Here is a 20,576-nt window from a genome sequence, read left to right on the forward strand (position 1 = left end):
TCAGATGGTTGGAACAGGAAGGGAATTCGCGGCGGATCGCATCAAACCTGTTAGAAGGCTGATGACTAAAAAAAAAGGGAGGTAGTGGTGCTATCTTCGGCGGTTAAGCGTTAGATAGCGTCCTGTGCGTTCAGGTGGTTAGGATCCTGCTTGAGATCAGTTTTAAGCACGGAAGTGACCGGCCGACCGAACCCAAGAAAAACAGGCGGGTTGGGTCGTGATTTGAACCTCGAAGTTGGAAGCACATTGACTGTGCTTCTTACTTCGAGGCTCACGCCACAGGACTGAAAAGGAAAGTGAGATCAAGTTGAATCGAATGTTATGAAAGTGTCTCACCCAAAAATGTCAGAGGAGTACGGGGCAAAGTGACAGAGACAAGTATACTCACGAGAAATTTATGACAACTGTAGAAAAATCTATCTTTGATAGAATTACGTTGGTAGGCAAAGGAGATGAGCCCGTGGTGGCTAGGGAACAGCCCGGTAATGAAACATCCCGCTGTACTTGGCACTGGTCCGCCACATCTTGTTAGACAACAAATGAAGCAGACCGCACGTTACGTGATGACATTGAAACCAACATCTACATCAGTTGACTGGTGACGGCATTAGGCGATTTCTGGACTACTGTTCAATTTATTTTAACTTTATTATTTTCAGTAGTGATTTCTTTGCTACAATGGTGAAATCTTGAGCAGTGTTTGGTTACACCGAAAGATATTTGAAAGGCAGTAATATTTCGTAACACACGTAAAGTTGTTTTAAAATAAAAAAATTCGACATAGCTTTTCAGATAAATTAAGTAAATTTAAAGGCCAAGGCTGAGGGGTGACATCGTTATCAAGCAGATGCAAATGGTCTTCTATTTCGCCGGCCACGGTGGCCGAGCGGTTCTAGGCGCTTCAGTCCGGAACCGCGCGACTGCTCCGGTCACAGGTTCGAATCCTGCCTCGGGCATGGATGTGTGTGATGTCCTTAGGTTAGCTAGGTTTAAATAGTTCTAAGTTCTAGAGGACTGATGACCTCAGTAGTTAAGTCCCATAGTGCTCAGAGCCATTTGAACTATTCTTCTATTTCTCTAAATATTGTGAATGGAATGATAAGGGAACGTCTATTAATTACGTAAGTCCTTTTTTTTAATTTGGGCCCTACTCCCCCCCCCCCCCCCCTTGGTGAGATCTGGTGAGGTGTGGTGGGGCCCCATCCCCTCGCAGGTCGGGTACTCTATAATTTTTAAATAACTTAATTTATTTGATATGTTGTTTTTGTTTCATATCAGTAAAAATACCTAAAGCATACATCGATAAATCGAAACATTATGACCGCTGCCCACGGCGACGTTAGATATCGCCTGGTGACGTTGTGGGCACGCGACGCGGTATCAAAAGTATGAAAGCGGAGCAGACACGGACGGAGGATCACCCTAGCGAAGATTTGAGCTGCAAGTGGGAAAACCATTGGAGATAAGCGACTTTGGTTCAAATTGGTTCAAATGGCTCTGAGGACTATGGGACTTAACTTCTGAGGTCATCAGTCCCCTACAACTTAGAACTACTTAAACTTAACCAACCTAAGGACATCAAACACAACCATGCACGAGGCAGGATTCGAACCTGCTACCGCAGCGGTCGCGCGGTTCCAGACTGTAGCTCCTAGAACCGCTCCGCCACATCGGCTGGCAACCAGGTGGTCATAATGCATTTTTCTGTGAAATTGATAGCTCTGTTGATGGTGCTCTGTAATGAGTTCAATTAAATTAATTATCTTGATAGCGCCAAATGGCTCTCTTCACATGTTCGTTTTTACAAATAATTTTCCCAAATAAGCAAATACAAAATAATTACAGGATGTTTGTATAGCCACCTCGGTTGCTCAAAATTGTCAAATTGACAATGGTTTCGACTGCACTACGGCAGTCGAAATCAGAATAAAAAAAATATTACACAGGAATACCTAAAAAATAGAATGACATGGCTTGAAATACAATATACTTAATAGGATTTCGTCCATAAATTGTACAGACAGAGTGTACTTACATGTTATGACACGATGGGTGAAAAACGTCTGAGCAAAAGTGCTCTCGTCAAATAAAAATTGTCACAAGAACAAAAACTAAAATGTAAAAATGAAGCATGTTTGTCAACTGGATAAAATATTCCATGGAAATTCAATGGCAGCCGCGAGGTCGCTTAGGGCCAAGAGCTGCATCAACACAACCGCTACAGTTGCACGAAACAGCTGACAGACTAAGTCAGCCACGAGGTGGACACGAAAACTGATTCGCGCCATCTTGCAAGAAGTAATCGAATTACAGACAAGTGCAAATGAAACATTGCAAAGACAATTTAAACATTACAGGTAACAAACTGGGACCAGTGTATGAAGTTACAACATAACGTAATAGTCTTTCTTTACAAACAAAAATCCAGTTCAAGTAATGTACAGAAAAACATGAAAATGGAAGGGAAAACGATGTTTAAGAGACTACACTGAGGAGAGTATCGCCATTCAGGCTATTTTTAATTAGCGGCTCTATACCTTGAAAAAGCTTTTGCTGCGTAATTGCAACTGTTGGTTCAGAATGAGACCGTCCTTCAGAGATAGGTGTTTAAAAATTTCTAGCTCTCCTAAGGTGTTAAGCCTAAAGCCTTTTTTCTCCGAGTGTAAGATCTGGAGGTCTTTTACATCTTTGGGATTATGTCCTGTGATTAACAAATGGTCAGCGAAAGTTGGACTGTGAACATTGGTGCCTTTTTTGCATAGAAGGAGTTTCTTGAATCTTATCGAAATAGCTCGGCCTGTTTGCCCTATGTAATAGGCAGGACAATAGCCGCAAATAATTTTGTAAACAGCAGAATTTTGCCAAGGGGAAAGCGTAGGTTTCAAGTTATGTTTGTTGTTACTTTTTAAAGAATTATTAGTGGAGAAGGCTATTCCACAACTATATTTATTTTGAAGCAGACGCTGTATGCTGTAAGAAATTTGACCCGGAAATGGTATAGGGAAAAATTTTTTCTGTTCATTAGGTTCATTATTAGAAAGACCTAGGGTAGTGATTCTCTTATTGGTTTTCCTATTAAAAATATTGTCTACATTAGAAGGGTCATAGCTGTTATTGACAGCAATAGTTTTAATCAGATTGATTTCAGAATTGCGATTTTCACTAGAAAGGGCTCTATTAATAGCTGAATGCAAAAAGGCCTTCTTATTGGAATGGGGGTGTACTGAAGTGAATGGTATAATTTGATCAGAACGCGTTTCTTTACGGAAGATATTGAAGCTAATTTTGTCGTCTACTATTGTAAGAGTCAGATCTATAAAGTTTAACTATCATAACTCATTTTCACGTTCACAAGTGAAAGAAATATTTTCATGAAAATCGTTGAACATATTAAAAAGGCGGGCAATGCCGTCGCTAGGCACTTTGTAAATGATCAAGCTGTCGTTGACGTATCTAACTTATGGAAGAAATCCTAGAGTTGACGCTGAGAAATTACTCAAAAATTTTACTTCTAAAGAATTAATGAACACATCTTCAAGGGATTCTGCTATGGGGTTCCCCATTGCAAGGACATCTACTTGTTGATGCAGTTTTTCATTAAACTCAAAATAACTATATTTCACTACAATACGAAGTAAATTCATAAGATCGGTGATTTGCTCATCAGATAAGTCTTTTTATGAAGAACGTAAATTTTTTCCGTTATGTCTGAGGTTGCAAGAACAGGGACATTTGTATGAAGAATTGTAATGTCAAAAGAAAGTAATCACGTATCTCTATAACAGTGAACGTCTTTAATTTTATTAAGTAAATCTTGACTATTGGAAACAGAACAATTTTTTCAATATGTCTTGCAAGAATTTGGCTAAGTCGTGACAGGCACTGTTCGAAACGGGGCGGATCGTATAGTTTTATATATATATATATATATAGACTTTAAACTGAGCTCGTAACTTAGGCGGCTGCGGATTCGTGTTGATTAGCTGATTTTTTGAAAGGGTTAAAGAAGACATTTGGCATCGTTAATTGCCATTCTGACTTATTTATGCAAAGTTGGCATGGGATCCTCATGTAGCTCGGAAATATCTTTTTCCTGAAAGAACCGTAGAGTTTTTGTGACATATTCTTGTTTGCTACCAATGACAGTGTATTACCCTTATCAGCCTCCGTTACCAAAGCATCTTTTTCTACAAGCTTTGTATTTATGGTTTTAATTAGTTTTTTGTCGGAATTAACAATGTAAGAGAATTAGTTAGGTTTTTGCTGACAATATTACAAACGTCATGTGCTACTCAAGTCTGAAGGGAACCATGCATTTTTACACTGTCTAGGCCTGATTTTAAATCAGCAAGAAAATTTTCGAGTGCGTTTTGGTTAGATAACTGAGGCGTGACATTATCCTTTAAGCCTTTTCCAGTAGAGACTTCTCAGCTTTTGTAAAATTAATGTCAGTCTTCTTTAAATCCGCCATGTAATCTGCCTAGTTTTAAAAACAGTGATCATAAATTCTATGACATATGTTGATCACAAAATGGAAGGTGAAAGTGAAACATGCGATGTGACAAATGTGGATGAAAGAACGCCAGAAATCGGCCAGCTGGAGTATGAAAACTTACCAATACATGCCCAGGACCAGACACATGTGTTAACAGCGCTGGAAATCGCCACTGATGATGCTTCCCAAATAAAAGAAGCGAAAACATGTACTGCAATAAACAAACAGCCTTCATTTAGTTTCCATAGGCGGTACATACCTCCACAAATTTAAAATTTAGAGGAACTAAGGGAAGACGGAAAAAAGATAAAAATGACGATTAATTTCTTGCTGGTAGATTCGTTTCGACTTGTCAGCAAGCCGCTTAACATACGCATTGTAAAAGTATTGATACAAACTCATGGTGAACACAATAACATCGGTTTCATACGCGTTGTAGAATATCACGACTAACACACTGGCTGACAAGCAGCGATAATGACCGGGACACACTGAAATCTGACACTTGTGCGGCACTTGTTTCAAATCGGGAATCCCGTGCGTGGAAACCTGTAAGACAATCAGTTCAGTTGAGGGAGGCGATAAAGGACTGGTGGTCACTTTGATATTGTCTATGCTCAGGACTTATTTTATAAAACAATATGTTATCCGTTGTAATAATGTATATTTCTCAAATTAAAAAGTTGACGTGAGATTTTCGTAGCCCTCTCACTCCTTTAAATGAGTCTCGGTCAGATTTTGGCGGACTTGTTTCGAGCTCACGTAATTCATGGACGGGAGTCCTGAGGATCATGTAGGATTCACAAGAGATGGCATAGTAAATTATCAGAATACGCACATGTTTTCAGATGCAAATCATCGAGCATTCATGGAGGTTAGAAGTCAAGGTCGCTTTAGTAGTAATGAGTGGTCAGGAGCTGTCGATGAGGGGATCGTAAAGCTGTATACTTTACCAAACAGATTATCTCACTACTGTGCGTGGTCTCTCCGTTCACCGGACCGGAATTCGTTGTGTTTCTGACCATGGGGACTTTTGCAGGCATCGGTGCCCATCGACAACTTGCTGATGTTACAGGAGTGAGTGACCAACGCATCGAATGGAGCCCGGTGTATTTGAACGAGTGAGTGATTCACTGCCAAGAGGACACGTGCCAGCTGCATGCAGTACTGCTTCTAGTGACAGGTGGGAATGAGGGGGCATATTGGACCTTATCTCAACAGGTATCGGTTTTCGGACGTATAATGAAAGGAACGTTTCTTCTATTACTGACCAATACTACCTCCACGCGGAATATGCGACACATGTATTAAATACTCTATGCATCCATCTCGTTAAAACACGTTGTTACTCGCATCTAAACCTTGACGACAGACTGTTAATACCTAACTCATTACAAGACATTTCTATACAGAGTGTCTGAGGAAGAATCGTCATTATTCAGGGATACGGCAGGAACGATCATTCGAAGCAAAAATACCTAGTAAACTTGTGGTCTGAAACGCATAACTTAAGAACTATGAGACTTCTTCATCTCCGATACTGTGAAACAAATCTCTTCTATTGCAAGCTCTTCGCTTTCCATATTTATGGAGGAGGTAGTTTTCTCCTCAGTTTCAGCACATTTCTCAGCCACTCTTGCGAAAAGTTTCAATGTCGACGTTAATGAGCGTTTTATCACTGTACTCATATTTGAAAGAGCTTACAACTGCGGTTAAAAAGAATACTGTTCCATAAACATAAATTTTTCAATACCCAGAATGATTCAAAAGCAAAGAAAATTAGCCACACTATAATAAGCCTCTCTTATCACTAAAATTTGCCGTAAACTTCATTTCGATAGTATGCACTGTTCACGGAGTGTCAAGCTGTCAGCACACGGGACGAGACAGCTGACGAGACAGTGCAGTCGGCACACTGGACGAGCTGGTTAACGCGCTCTCCAGCTGCAGGTGTCAGCTTTATTTGACTCGGAAGTCGCAATCTAAAAAAGAAAAAAATGTTCAAATGTGTGTGAAATCTGATGGGACTTAACTGCTATGGTCATCAGTCCCTAAGCATACACACTACTTAACCTAAATTATCGTAAGGACAAACACACACACCCATGCCCGAGGGAGGACTCGAACCTCCGCCAGGACCAGTCGCACAGTCGCAATCTATATGGTTTGTTCACGAAAATGGGCGCGCTCAGAATTCTTACATTTATTAAAACTTGCCAATTTGGTCCGTCTGTGGTACACATAAATAAAAACGTCAATCATGTAATAGGACAAAAATGAAAGATACTTGTCCGCTCAGTAAGGATATCAGTTTATAAAAGTTCGCCTAATCGAAAAAACTCTCTCCTGATAGTGAGTGCAGTTCTGTTTACGTAATCTCTATATATAATAGGCAATGTCTTAACTGACTGACTAACTGACTGACTCAAACCGCTAGAAACTTTCAATTTGAAGAAGGTGTGGATCTTATACAGTAGGCGTCGTTTAAGAAAGGATTTTTCAGAATTCCGAATCTAAGGGGGTGAAATAGGGGACAAAGGTTTTTCTTAAAGAAATGTCGCTATTAATGCAATTTTGAAGCTAGGCTAACGAAAATTGGTGTTTGGTTTCTCATTTTTCAACATTTTTTTGGAAATTTGACCTACGGGGGTGTAATAGTGGGTGAAAGATTTTTTTTGAAAATGTGTCATTAGTAAAGGTTCCCGTGAGATCACCGAAGTTAAGCGCTGTCGGGCGTTGTCGGCACTTGGATGGGTGACCATCCAGGGCGCCATGCGCTGTTGCCATTTTTCGCGGTGCACTCAGCATCGTGATGCTAAATGAGGGGCTACTCGACCGAATAGTAGTGGCTTCGGTCAAGAATACCATCACAGCGACGGGAGAGCGGTGTGCTGACCTCACGCCCCTGTTATCTGCATCCTCCCAGAGGATGACACGGCGGTCGGATGGACCCGGTAGGCCACTCGTGGCCTGCAGACGGAGTGTCATTAGTAAAAAATTACCAAAGTATTTTTAAAGATGCATCTGTAAACATTGGCATTTGACTTCTCAGTTACAAACAAAAATATACATGTTTCAGTGTTTTGGAAAATGAACCCCTTAGGGTGTGAAATAGTGGATGAGACTTTTTAAGGAAAATATTTTATTATTAAAGCATTTTAAAGTTACTTCCATAAAAATTTAGATTTGGCTTCTCAGTTAGAAATTAAAAATACATGTTTCACTGTCTTTGGAAATTCTACCCTTATGGATGTGAAATGGAGGAGGAAAGATTTTATGGAAATATTTTGTTGCGCAAGCATTTTGAAGCTAAATTTATGAAAAATTTTATTTGATTTCTGTGTTATAAATAAAACACACACGTCACTGTTTTTGGAAATTCACCTCCTATAGGTGCGAAAGGGGGATAAAGTTTTTATGGAAATATTTCATTGCGCAAGCATTTTGAAGCTATATTTATGAACATTAGAATTTGGCTTCTCTATTGGAAATAAAATATATACAAATCACCGCTTGTTGAAATTCAACCTCTAAGGAGGTGAAAAAGGGGGTGAAAGGTTTTATGAAAATATTTCATTGTGAAAGCATTTTTAAAGCTAAATCTTTGGAAACTGGTATTTGGCCTCTCGGTTACAGATGAAAAACACATGTTTTACTATATTTTGGGAATTCAAACCCCTAAGGGACTGCAATACGGTCAGGCTGGTTCTCTGACTCATCACCGCCCAGCCCAGACCGCTAAGTGTAGAAACTTGAAGTTCGGAGACGATGTGGATTTTTTTTACTGTAGGCATCGTTTAAGAAGGGATTGTCCAAAATTTCACTTCTAAGGAGCTGATATAGGGGAGGGTGTCACTATTTAAAGAACTTTGAAGCTAGAACTACAAAAACTGGTGTTTCTTTTCTCAGTCAGAAAATAAAAAATACATGTTTCAACAGTTTTGGAAATTCAACCACTAAGGGGGTAAAACATTGGGTGAAAAATTTTTTGAAAATAAATAATAACTAAAGAACTACTAAAGGATTTTTAAGGCTACATCTATGACAATTGGTATTTGACTTCTCAGAAATAAAAGAATACGTGATCCAGTATTTTTGGAAATAGAGAGTGCAATAGAGGATGAAAATCTTTAAGAAAATATTTCGTTACATTAAAAAAAATTTAAAGCTAAATTTATGAATAGACAATGCGGCTAGTCCCGGCGGAGGTTCGAGTCCTCCCTCGGGCATGGGTGTGTGTGTTTGTCCTTAAGATAATTTAGGTTAAGTAGTGTATAAGCTTAGGGACTGATGACCTTAGCGGTTAAGTCCCATAAGATTTCACACACATTTGAACACAGAAAATACCGTAGTCATATGGTCCAAATTAGCGTGAAACGCTTAGAAGGTGTTTCAATTTGTGAACAACATAAAATTTCTATTAAATAAAAACACAAAAAAATGTCAGTAGTCCACACAGTCTGCTTGAGGAAAGCAGCGGGTGCTAAGCTAGTATCAAATATTAAAGAAATTATTTCTACTAATTTCACAGGAAAGTCGCGCAACCTCTTAGAAAACGCGAAGATGAAAAAGAAAAAACAAAAAGCAAAATTGTATACAGCAGGGCGCAAATCCTCTACCATTGCGTCCTCAGTTACATAACGTGATCTCACCCAGCTACACATACTAAAACTCTGCTACTACCTACCTCGTATTGATGTTACGGTCTTCTAAAAGCATTTATCACCGAGATGTTGTTAATTGACATCTAATTATAAAAAATCGTAACAAGAATGATACTTTTTCATGAAACTTAGATGGGTCGTTGCCTTAAATCGGCTCACTCTCATTACACGAGAGCTGTAACGCGAAGTAACTAAATACGAAAATTCCTTAACCACCATTTTATTTCAACAAATCGTACCACACCGATTCGTTCTCGACACATTAAATGTGCTCGTGCTCAGAAACAATATATATTCGTAGAGTGTAACGTATAACGTAAAACCCACCTAATATGGGCCTCTCCTGTAAGCAACACATACAGTAAGGAGCCTTGCTTTCTGCTTCTCACGTAGGGAGCGTTCTTGCTTCCTACTGGTTCTACTTCACGTGGCACATTGCCGAAATTTGTGTCTCACATGACGAAATGGCTCCGCAACGTGAAATAGCAGTAAGTGACGTCACTAATTCGTCTCGTATGTCGACAGTTCAAGGAATATTACATCTTATGAGGATGTTTCACAATTCATGTTACGCACTTATCGAGGTTGTTTAGGAGACTTAGTAGAACAAGTTCTACATAGGAACTCATGTCCGGAAACGGTTCGTTTCCATGTTACAAGGAAAACAAAGTGTACAGATTTCAATCCTATTTATTGTGATATGACGACCACCAAGTACGATACACATGGTATAGCTACATAGTAAGTTCTCATAAACTCCGACCAACATGCGTGGTGTATAGTTAATCACTTCTGCCACAGCCATAATCTGTTCAACCAGACATTCCTCCGACTGGACAGGGGTCTCGTAAACAAGACTCTTTATGTGGCTCCACAAGCAAATCTCTAAAGGCGTTATATGTGTCGATCTTGGTGGAGAAGCATGTGGTTCACCTCGACAGAGCCACCTGTCACCGTAGACTACGTTCAGTTGGCTTCGGATAGGAACTGCAAAATGTACTGCCGTGCCATCATGCTGGCATCACAATTCGTGCCAAATGTCCAATGGCACATCTCCCAAAAACTCCGCTAGCACTTGAAGAAATATCAAGTACCTGGCACCCGTTAAGTGGAGAGGAAGACGTACGACCCAATCATACGACTATCGCAGATAGCGGCACAGATATTGATGCCAAAGGTGTGCTGAAATCTTCGTTTACATGTGGATTTGGGTTCTCTTTACCCCAAGTACGGCTATTTTGAGCGTTCAAACCACTTTCCTTGTTGAAATGTGCTTCGTCGGTGAGCAAAATTCGCCTTGGAAACTGATGAAAATCCATACAACGGTGTAAAAACCAAGTACAGGAACTGACACGTGGCACAAAATCCGCCGGGAGCATGGCGTGTACCTCCTGAGGGTGATACGAACGGAGTTGCTGTTCATCCAGGACACTCAAGACAGATGAGTGAGACACGTGCAAGTCACGTACAGTGGCTCGAGTACTCGCCGACGGGTTCTCTTCAACTTGATGAGGCACTTCCTCTTCCATACGACAGCTCCCCGCCCCTTCTTGGAGCACGACAACTTGCTCTATCGCCTGTGAATTTCCCGATTTCCTACAGCCGCCGTTCTACTCTGGCAATCATGGGTTGAGATGGAGTCACACGATTTGGAAAGTGCTCGTAGTACACTCAGGCATCTTGTTACTGCAGTACTAATCACCGTAACGTCAACTGATGCATCACCGGGAAGCGTGAGAACAAGATACATCAAAACAGGGGACATCACGTTACATCGCGTCATCGTACCATTTGTGAATGTGCGCCTTCCGTAACAGGCGAACTGCGTAAGTCTAGCGCGCGACTGAGTACCTCTTGTTTTCCTTGTAACGTGGAAACGAACCGTTTCCGGACATGGGTTCTTGTGTAAAACTTGATCTAGTAAGTCCCCTCTACAACCTCTAGAAGTGTGTACCGTGAATTGTGAAACATCCTGTATAAGGAAAAAATATACTTCTTTGCCATGTACTCAACAACAATTCGATGAGCGTAACTGCATACACAGATGCAGGATTTTTCGAAGGCTGCCGCGTGGCTGTTTGCCCCGTTTCTGCGAAACGCTGATATCCAAAGCGGGAGAAACGTCTGCAGTGATTCAGCTGCCGAGGGAACGAACGCCCGTGCGAAGTGATGGTCACTTAAAGAAGCGGCAATCAAGCAATTGGACGATGGCTAGTTGAAAGGGTCCAGCCCCCACTCCTCTCTCCTTCCCTCTTCCCCCTCCTCTCTGCAGCGCAGCTATTGTTGAGTTCGCCACAGCCGTTGCACAGCCAGAACTCCTGAACACAAGCCAAATCATTTCACCACGTTCAACTCTTTTCCCTGTACACGCTATGCATTATGGGGCGTTTGCATGGAGGACTGTAAAAATAACAGAAATTCTGGAAGGAAACCTACCAGTGTGTCTCTGGGCATCTCGCACACGTGAGATTATTCGTGAAATGAATAAGCATTACTTAAGAAAAAATACAGGCCACCATCGTACTATTAATTGAGAAGTTCGGTGCTTAACACCATCAACGATGAATAGGAGAAAAATTTGTACCGATTTCTTTGGTCTAAGATCGAAGAGATGGCCAGTAATGTTCTATCAGGCTGGCTAAGTTTGCTGACTTAGGGAGGTGTTGAAGCTCGTCTGCGATACATCTATTAAGCAACAAAACTTACTAAAGGACGCATTTTAATCAGTTGAAATGTCCACATGATCATTGGTTCTACGAGAAATACAATAATACCGCGAGAATGCCATCAAAGTATGGCCCACATTAAGTGCAGTTGTTTCGAAGGACATAAATAATGCACAGGTCGGTATTACTGTGGATTGATTGATGCAACAAAAGTAAAAATTACGTTATATGTCGTTTGGAGTTTGCTGAAGAAGCACGTGTTTTTATTTATCCGCTATGTACTCTAACATAACATTGGTGAGAGCTAGAATGGATCCTGCAGGGGTATCAGATACTGTGACTGTTGAAGACCAGAGGTCGTACATCAGATCGAAACTTAAAAACAAGATAGAAATCCACAGTGCGTTAAGGAGGTTTGTGGTGGGTTTACAATGGACCGCAGTACAGTTTCACGTTGGGTTAATAGTTTTCGTGAGGGGTCTTATGAGCATAGACGATAATACAAGACTCGGAAGGCCAAAAACGTCAACAGATAAACGAAGTGTGAAACTTTGGGTAGTTGCTTTTGAAGAAGATCGCAATGCGAGTTGTGAGGAAGTCTCCCACAGGAATTCCCCCAACATCAGTATTCGGTATTCTGACAAATGATTTGCAGAACAGAAAAATTTCTGCGAGATGGGTCCCACACTGTTTGACAGCTGAAGAGAAGCAGAAACGCCTGGACATTGCAACCTTTCTCAAACAACGATTCGACTGTGAGGGTCAAGGATTCTTGTGTCAAATTGTCGCAATTGATTAAGCGTGGCTCAGAGACTTTGAAACGGAGTTGAAATCCCAGCCCGATGAGTGGAGAGCTCAGATTCTGCACGTCTAAGAAAATTTCGATGCGCTCCATAAAAGCGCAAGCAAATTATGACTTTTGCTTATGATCACCAAAGAATCATCATGGCAAATAGCGTCCAATGTTGGTGGTTGGTGGTTGATTTGGCGGAGAGGACCAAACATCGAGATCATCGGTTCCACCGGGTTGGGGAAGGAAGTCGACCGTGCCCGTTCAAAGCAACCATTCCGGCATTTGCCTGAAGCGATTTCGGGAAATCACGGAAAACCTAAATTAGGATGGTCGGAAGCGGTTTTGAACTGTCGTCCTCCCGAATGCGAGTGCAGTGCGCTAACCACCGCGCCAGCTCGCTCGGTAAGCGTCCTACAAGGGTTGGAACTTAAATATCGGCAACTGTTTATTCACAACCGATACAAAAGAGTTACATGTTTGCGCCCGTTACTGTCCTTCAAAGTAGTCACCAGTGTTGTGTAGAACCCGTTGCGAGCGATGTGAAAGGCGTAGTATACCGTTGGCAGAGCCTGTTCTGTTGATGGTGCGGATGGAGTGGTCTACTGCCTGTCGAATCCCTGGAACAGTTCTGAAGCGAATGCCACGAAATGGTTCCTTCATCTTCGGAATCAAATCAAAGTCACAAGGACTGAAGTCCGGGGAGTATGGTGGATGGTACAGTACTTCCCAGTCCCATCGACCGAACAGAGCAGCCACAGCTTGCGCTGTATGCGCCCACGCATTGTCGTGCAAAATGATGGGTGGGTTGCGCAGAAAGTGTCGCCGCTTCTTTCGCAAAGCTGGTCGCAGGTGATACTCCAAAAACGAGCAGTAATACTGTGCATTGACGGTGTGCCGTGGAGGAACGTAATGCGGTAGGATAACACCATCACAGTCGTACACGAGAATCACCATAACTTTAGACCGCTCCATTCGCACCATCAACAGAACAGGCTCTGCTAACAATATACTACGCCTTCAACATCGCTGGCAACGGGTTCTACACAACGCTGGTGACTACTTTGAATGACAGTAACAGGTGCAAACATGTAACTCTTTTGTATCGGTTGTGAATAAATAGTGGCCACTATTTAAGTTCCAACCTTCGTATGTGGAGCAAGTGTATTATGGTAGCTTCCTGCAAAAGTTGAGCAGAAAAATGTACAAAACCCGACGTTAGTTGCTCGAGACTGGGGCACTCATTCTCCACGACAATGTTCGCCCGCATATCAGCAATATTGTTGTCCAAAAACTGAGGGAATACTGATGGGAAGTGTTGCCGCATCCTCCCTTAGAATCCAAACATCAGTCCGTCAGACTTCGACTCGTTCCCGAAATTGAAGTGCCCTATGTGTAGACGTCATTATCTTTCTCTGGAGGAGCTTTCTACCCGGGCCATTCAACAAATAAACAGAATTGTTGTTCTGGATTGAGCTTCCGAGACGTTGAGATTCAGCAATGGAGAAGCAGGGAGACTATACTGAAGGACTGTAAACAGACAAGGAAAAAAGAAAACGTGCAAATAAAAAAATAGTGTGCATTATTTGCGAAATGCCCCTCGTAGTTTGGCACATAAGTTTGTCTCGGGGTCAATCGCACATAAATCCGACTAGACGTTAGAAATGAATGCCCAAGAAAACTTTTCTGGGTGTGTGAAAGCGTTGTCAATTTGTTTCCTAGACCAAAATTTCGGTAGTTGTTGCAAATGGCCTTCGTCAGGTTGGTATATTTATGCTTTTGCTTAGTGGTCGAAACTTTGGTCTGAGAAACTTGACAACGCAGAATACCCGGAAAAGTATTATTACTGCCACGGAATCCTACACTCGTAAGATGAAAAATGACTTATCGGATCATATTGTACTCCTCAAGTCATGACTGGTAAGGGTTACACTTTTGTTGTACCTACTGGTCACGATCAGTGGTTTGGAGCTTGGCTCCGTCCTGGGATATGTCGCTTTCGCTTCTCAGAAAAGCTGCACAGTGACGGAATATAAGACTTGTTGCATCTGTAGCTGCCTGGTAACCACAGGAATAAGTGAGTTTTAGTGTATATTTATGGAACTTCACGGGGGCAAAGTGTAAAGTTCTCTGTCTGACACGGGTATGGCTTGTACCCTGTCACACGAAAAATATCGAGACAAATAGTAAAAAGCAGAAAAAATTTAAGATGATGGAAATTTGGAGTAAGGACCATGGGACCAAACTGCTGAAGTCATCGGTCTCTAGACTTACGCTCTACTTAACCCTAACTTAGCGAAGGATAACACACATACCCATATACCCGTGCCCGAGGGATGACTCCAACCTCCGCCGGGGGGGGGGGGGGGGGGGGCAACGCCTTGGAAGGCGGCGTAGACCGCACCGCCACCCCGCGCGGCTTAAGATGGTGGTTTTAATGTTTAAGGTGCTCTACAGAGTCTCCTCTCACTTGGATACAACTCACAGAGTATTCATACAACCATGTGAAACTCTCAGAAAAGTATTTCTTTGGAATGTTGTTCAACTAACGCGACACAGTGGGTTGAATGGCGATTACGTCGTCAAAGCGTTGAACCTTCCTTTACATTTATTAAATTTTGCTTTTGGTGGTCGGTTCGTATTGATAGCACCAAGTCTCGTCATGCTTGAAAATTTGTTTCAGAAAAGAACTATCCGAATTTGCGTTTCAATCAAGTCGCAGCTAGCGTCCAAGCATCGTTGTTTCTGTTCGAGAGTGAAGATGTGCGGGAAAAGCTTCGCACACATTTTTCTTTTCTTCAAAACATTCTGGATAATGCCTTGAACACTTTATTTAGAGGTATTGCTTCATTGCGATTGTGACACAACAATGTTCATATACTTACGACCGCAGGTCTACTTCTTAACATTGCCTGCTCACAAACGACTGGTCGAATGCACTTCCCTCGTTTACAGTCGTTAGTCCAAGCTGCCAACGCCGTTACAAAGCTGACGTTCTTATATTCCAGGAATAAAATATGTCTCGGCACTTTTTGGATGGTATATAACAATGAAATTTTTTACATAGCACACAATGCATTATAGCGCAATTAAAGCTTCAGTCCTACGGAATAGTTTTGTTCATACGAGATTTTTAAATGGTCGTACTGTGTGTGCTTTGTTTAAATGAATCATGACATGGGCAGCTGAATTGAAATTTGGTTGTATTTCCCTTCAAGATGATCCATGTGAAGGATGTCCCAAGATTGTATATACGAATGAAAACATCGAGAATACAAACAATGTGACGTAGGACGACGGCCGACTACATAAGGGTATGAAACAACTGGCACCATTTTTTAAAATTGTTGTTACACACATTAAATATTACTTCAAGCATCATGAAGTTAGAAGAATCCGTTGAAGGGCACAGGAGCATTTTTAAAGGCGGCCATTGTAGACATCTTTTCATCCTGCTATAGTGAAACTCAGTAACTCACGAGGAAATGAGACTTATACCAGCATAATTATCGTCATTAGCGCAGTAGCCATTTGACATCCACATCCAGATTGGTACAACGGAGTGCAAGACTTGAAGATGAAAGTAACTTTCGAACAGTGTGTCACTGCCAAGTAATATAGAAAGGCGGGACACCATTCTGAATAGAGTGTGACCGCCGCAGATGGCAGTGCGTGCTCTACAATGTGCTCCCATGCTGGCCACAAGGTCGGTACGGAGTTCTCGTGGTAGCGCGTTCCATTCCTCCACCAGGCGGTTGACGACTGCTGGATGGTCGCTGGTGCACGCGGACATACTTCTCCCATTTGCATCCCATACGTACTCGATGGGATTTAAATCGGGGGAACAGGCAGGGCGGTTCATTCGCCGAACATTCTCTCGTTCTAAGAGTTCCACTTCTGGTGTTTGATGTGGCCGCACAAGGTCGTCCATAAAAATGAAGTCAGGGCCGGATACACCCCCGAAAAGAAGCACACGGGAGACAGTTCAGTGTCACAATGGCGTTAGCTGGTGAGTGCACCGCGTTCATGGCTTTGGAGGTCAGTACGCTCATGGAACATTGTCTTACTATCGGGTATGGCTTCAGATCACGGATGGTAGTGACTGAGGGAACTCTCACAGAATGACGGTACATGAGGGGCATCCCGCAGGCTCAAGTGTTACCTCGCATCTGACAGTGCTACAGGGCCATTTTTCGACAGAACAATGCTTGTCCACACGTGGGACGTGTCTCTGTGAACTGTCTGCGTGGTGCAGAGATACTCATGTGACCAGCGAGATCTCCAGATCCGTCACCAGTGTAACATACGTGGGATCCACTCGGGTGTCAACTCCATCCCAGAGCCAGTACCCAAGTATGAAAGACCAGTTACAACAGTTCTGGGCTAGATTGCTTCACGAGAGGGTACAACAGCTTTATGACATCCTTCCCAACCAAATCAGTGCTTGCATCCATTTCTACGGCTATGTATCGTCGTATCAGTAAGTGGGATTATACTGCCAAGTTCATGTAAATCTGACTAAATTTTGTAATCACTGAAATAACGTTACGTACCCTCTCAGGCTGTGAAGTTTCACTTCTTTTCCTCCTCCCATTCTGGGTGCCCCACTTCTTTTTCAGGCAGTGTGTTTTCTGTGCAGAACAGATGCAAAGACAAATGGAGGTAAGAATTCAAACGAAAAAACGAAATGTAATTACTGCGCAAGTAGCCACCTGAGACCTCGACTCCCTTATACCAAAATACTCAGAAAATACTCCTGAACAATTTCCAAATTTTTGTCTGTGAAGATGACGTTTGCCCTCTAGAGCACAGAGATTAGTACCGAGAGTAGTCACTCGTAACGTGCAAAGAGTACCCCTGGACACGGCGTTCCATGCTGGTTGCACGTCATGAGGAGGTCGCAGCAAATTCCGGTAGTCAAATACAAGGCTCATCATTAGCATTAATCATATTTGGCAGAATCTGCCATTATCCTGAGTTATTACAGTTTAGATATCGGGTGGTTCTCCAAAAATAGTCCTTTTAAAATATTTATGCCAGCAAACAGAACAGCCTTTGTCATTTGACAAGGGCTCTATATTTGTACGAAGGTTGGCGACAATGCAACATGAATATGTCTTCCGGTGGTCTTCCAGTCTAGTCCTAGCCTGTATTAAGATTCAGTGTCTAGGATTCTGTAATTAATTCCGAAGACAGTGTCCTGAAACGCCAAGAAAGAAAGGGAAATATAATAAAAAAAGAAGTTAGTGGGCGAAGAGCACGCCAATCACTTTGTCAGAGGTGTTTTCACCAAACGCGCTGGAGGTGACCGCAAGTAAACACTTTCCGTTCTTTGCTTTTCTCCTCCGTCTTTAAATTTTTCCGCCTGCGCGGTTTGGCAGAAATGTGTGTAATTTCTTCGCAGATTGAAACAGTGCCGGACCAAAAATCGAACCCCTTTCGCTGGTAAGTGCTCTGCCGACTTAGCTATCCGAGCACGACTCATGACCCGTTTGGTACTGGTGGAAGGAAAGCTCTGAGTTGTGTTGGGATAGCTCAGTTGGTAGAGGACTAGTCCAGGAATGCGCAAAGGTCCCATTTTCGAGTCCTGCTCTGACACACGTTTTAATCTGCCGGGAAGTTAAAGCGAGCACATACTCTGTTGTTGAATCAACATTTATTCAGTAAGGTATGAAGGTTGCAGATACAAAAGAGTGCAATGCTTTCAATAGACAACTGTTGTACAAAGAGAACAACTTTCCTCAGAGATTTGTAAGACGGACACAATAAAAGTTCAAGGCTCGTAGTTGGATGGTATTTCCACAGTTGATAACGTGCAACGCCCAAGGCCACTGGGAAACAGCGTATGGAGGGGAAGCAAGTGGTAATAAGGCAGTGCACACAGTATCTCTTTTTATTAAAAAGTCGAAGTGACTACTGATGCTGCCACCAAAGAGAGGCAATCATGGCTTTGCATGCAATCCCTAGGATGACTACGCCCTGTACAGCTTCGTCAGAACTCGACCTTTTTTTCTCCAAAGGGGATGCAATGAAAGCAGAATAACAAGTTTTCAGTATCTCAGATTCCGTACTGAACGTCGACGTCTCTGTGTATGCCAGTGCAAATTGTGTAAATATATTATAAAGACTGGCTATTATGGATATGGCCACATCCATCACGGCAATTTGTATGGTAATAAAAATTGTTTCTGCTGCCATTATACAGTTCTTGATTACAAAAGAAGTGATTGATCCAAGTTAATTGTGCTTTATGGATGAGTCGTATCGGCGTATTTTTGGGGGCTGATTCACACTTGGATATCTTGATGGTAAGGCATTTTTCTAAACTTATTCCATAGTATGCCAACGCGACACAGAGAAGTGGATGTGTGGCCCCCACATCCGGGAATGGATCCTCAGCAAACCAGGAATCCTGCCTCCTCCCGAGGATGACTATGGTCACCCTACATGCCTGACTTACCAGCCTAGCAGGACATTGACGGCCGCGGTGGTCTAGTGGTTCTAGGCGCGCAGTCTGGAACCGCGGGACTGCTACGGTCGCAGGTTCGAATCCTGCATCGGGCATGGATGTGTGTGATGTCCTTAGGTTAGTTAGGTTTAAGTAGTTCTAAGTTCTAGGGGACTGATGACCACAGAAGTTAAGTCCCATAGTGCTCAGAGCCATTTGAACCTAGCAGGACATTGTTCGAGCTACCAGACCTTTGCCCCCAACGCACCAAGGCAGCCGAGTACGTTGTCAATGGGCCAGTTATAGGGATGGCACGATACGGGAACAATACACAACGGACAGCTGCCTCCCCGTCCCTGTAGTGGACTAACTCCTTATGACACTGGCTGTCTGCCTACACAGGACCGAGCCACCAAAGCACTTTGTGGAAAAATGAGGCATCAGCAGAAACCTCTCTTCCAAGACGCCCTGTGCTGATGACTTCAGCCCAACAGTTGTAACTGGTTGCCCTTTGAGACTACAGCACGCTGACAAACACAGAGGTAGCCCAGGTAACGCTACCTCTGCAGAATGGTGGACAGAGAAATTTTCTTGGGTCCATATAAAAGTCTGGCCGTGAACATGTTCTAAGTATCGATGTGAAACATTATTTAACTTTTGGTCATCTGTAAGCAATGGACAGTTTTGAGATTATTAATCATCTGTAAGCAATGGACAATTTTGAGATTATCATCCAATCACTGGCGAAATCGTGCGACTTGGTGTGTAGAAGTTCGCCCTAGACATTAACCCACACATTATTTGTTGTGTTCTGTGTACAAGATGCTGTGTCGAGAAATAACGAACAATCAACGTTATTGCCATTCTGTGTGTCATGTGCCCTGAGTTCTGTAAGTGAACGGACAGGATTTCTTTCAGCAAGGACAGTTAATACTGCATTAGACGAAAGATATAAACTGTAAATATAGAAACGTATACCTTTATCAGTGGGAATTCTGCTGTGTTGGAACTTTCTGAGAGCCTCCGCCATAAACATAATCAAGTGATCATTGATGAACTAAACGCTGTTTACAAAACCAGTGTGCTCTTTGTGTGAGGCATGAACATTGAATAAGCTATCTGTAAGAGACATATACCCTCCATTGATGTGAGGGTGTTGTGGAGATGAGCTGTTGACGGAATCGGTGAGAAAGAGTAAAATTCGCCAGTGGTGTAAACTTAAAAGGCGATGTTGAGCATCTGGACTTGGTAATCTCTGAGTTCATAAGAGACACATATGTGAAGTCTACATCTCATACAGTTTACACCCCTGTCATCTCCATAGTTCTTCAAATCATTCTCTATGTAACAAGTGCATGCAGTGAAGTACTACGATCTAATGTTGTGCACGATGCTTCAGTAGTAGGATGAAGTGTTGCGAAAGAGAAAATTTTTTCAATAAGTATGATTTAGCATTACCATTGACTTTGCTACAACTGAGTACCAAGATGGTCATGTTTACCTTTACTACTTT

The sequence above is a fragment of the Schistocerca serialis genome, chromosome 1 (genome assembly GCF_023864345.2).
Source record: "Schistocerca serialis cubense isolate TAMUIC-IGC-003099 chromosome 1, iqSchSeri2.2, whole genome shotgun sequence".
NCBI lineage: Eukaryota > Metazoa > Arthropoda > Insecta > Orthoptera > Acrididae > Schistocerca > Schistocerca serialis.